The following is a 2,277-nucleotide window of genomic DNA, read 5'->3' on the forward strand; positions in this document are numbered from 1 at the left end:
CTTGTTCGCCTTGAACCCCACGGCACAGCTTCTGGGTCCATTTGGGGTCTCAGGGGACCATTCGCTACTAGTCATGATGGAAACCCGCACCCCTTTTCCTCCATGTGCCAGCTGGGGACACGCACTGCTGGGGGTCCAGCAGCCCCTCGGTACTCCCCTAGCACCCCCAGATTTCCAGGAGCGGCCCCCACCGAGTCAGCGCTGGCAGTGATTCAGAGCTCCCCAGCTCACCTCGCTGAGCCGTCCAGCACCCGCCGCTGCGTAACCGCGCCGCCAAGTCACCAGTCATGGGAGCAGCAGGAAGCGGAGGCCAAGGGCAGCCCACATCCTAAACGGCGCCTGGCAGCCTCTCACCTCCTTTCAGACCATTTTCTTCTCCTTTTTCCCTGCTGTTGGTCAAGCTCAGCATGGGAATACATTTGCCCGTCTTTCCCAGCAAGACTGAGCTGGGAAAACTGAGGCATGGGCTCTGGGCTCCTCGACGGCAGGGACAACAGGGAAAATATCATGGGGCCGCTCAGAAGGGGAAGTGCTGGAGCCTATGCAGCGACACGCAACCATCCCAAGGGAGACCCAATGGGAAGCAAAAACCCACAGGGGAATTTATTGGTGTTTTTTGAGGAATTGGGGTGATTCTCCAAAGCAGCTTCTGAAGGGCACCCCGGGAAGCAGCTGCAGTGGAGGAACAACCTCTGCTAAAGTGGCCAATGAGGCTGCAAGAAACAGCCAGGGTTTTGGAGTCCCAGCAGAGGAAGGCAGAGCCGGGAGCACGGTCGCCTTTTTCCAATTACCCCAGCTGGTCTAATAAAGATATTGCTTCTCCCCACAGTCCTTCCCCCTCCTAATCTTGCAGTGTGAAAGGACACCTCTCGCAAGGCAGGGAGTTAAGCAGTGCAGAGAGACCCGAGCCTTCCCACCGGCGGCCTTGAACAGAGCCACTCTGCTCAGGAGGGAAGATAAAGCCCAGATGGTTTTAGTGCTGGTTCAAATCCCTTTTTATAGTCTGAAAGAGAAAGTCTGCAGGTGATAGCGAAAACCCTTGGTGAACTGAAAACCACTGCCACACGTAGAAGATTGCAAAGCCCCGAGCAGCCGTGTAGGGTGGTGGGGGCATCTATGGGGGAGGGAGGAGTGGTGAGGACCACGACCTGTGGCCAGTGGCGGTCGTGGTGGGGGTCACCGATGGCAGGATTTCTTAGATGAGGGCCTGCAAAATGAGTGCCAACACCTCGTTTGCTAAAATATACACATTGCTGTGCAGCCGAGCGGGGGAATGAAGAAACTGGAGGAAAGGGGCAGCGATAAGGAGAGCAAATCCTTGACACTGGTATTGGTCGTGGTGGGTCACCGATGGCAGGATTTCTTAGATGAGGGCCTGCAAAATGAGTGCCAACACCTCGTTTGCTAAAATATACACATTGCTGTGCAGCCGAGCGGGGGAATGAAGAAACTGGAGGAAAGGGGCAGCGATAAGGAGAGCAAATCCTTGACACTGGTATTTACTGGGACATGGTGAGGATGGTGGTCCTCAGGCTGGTGACACTTTCAGCGTGGAAGGTCAGTCAGAAGCAGAAGTCAGCCTGGAGGCTTCTCCCAGCCAGAAGGTTTATGGTTGCCCTGGGACATGGGTAGTGGCAGCAGGAAATCCAGCCCCGGCCCCAGGCAGTGCTCAGCACCGCTGGACCTGCTCACCCCTGGCCTGGGTGGGGCAAGTGCTGGCCACCCATCTGAGAGGGCATCAGTGGCTCGAGTGCCACGCGGCTTTGACTGTCAGGAAGGAGCGAGGGGGCCATGATCTCTGCCCAAGCAGTTGCACAATGCCTGACAGCTCCAGCACCCAGATAAACGGCTCGTCACCCCCTGCTTCCTAGCTCCTTGTACCAGTTGTCACCTTCCCCCAGACACCCATCCACACCACTGGGCTCCTGCCTCAGCTCCTTCTTTTTTCGTCCACCCCATCCATCGACCTCTGCCCGTTCCCTGCCAGACACTCCTGGGAACCCACTCCCTGCCCAAAAACCTGACTCAGTGCTGTGCAGCCACTTTCAGCACTAAGCTCCCAGGTTTCCCACCCATGTGTATATCCACACGTACATCCATGTGTACATCCATGCGTACATCCATGTGTAATCCATGCATACATCCACACATACATCCATGCATACATCCACACATACATCCATGGATGTGCGCATTTCCCCCTGCACCCCCCCGGATCCGTGCTCCCATCTCTCCCCGGCGCTGCCCGGAGCTCGGCCCCGGTGCCCAGAGGTTTGA

The sequence above is a fragment of the Aptenodytes forsteri genome, unplaced genomic scaffold, assembly GCF_000699145.1.
Source record: "Aptenodytes forsteri isolate BGI_AS27 unplaced genomic scaffold, ASM69914v1 Scaffold118, whole genome shotgun sequence".
Lineage (NCBI taxonomy): Eukaryota > Metazoa > Chordata > Aves > Sphenisciformes > Spheniscidae > Aptenodytes > Aptenodytes forsteri.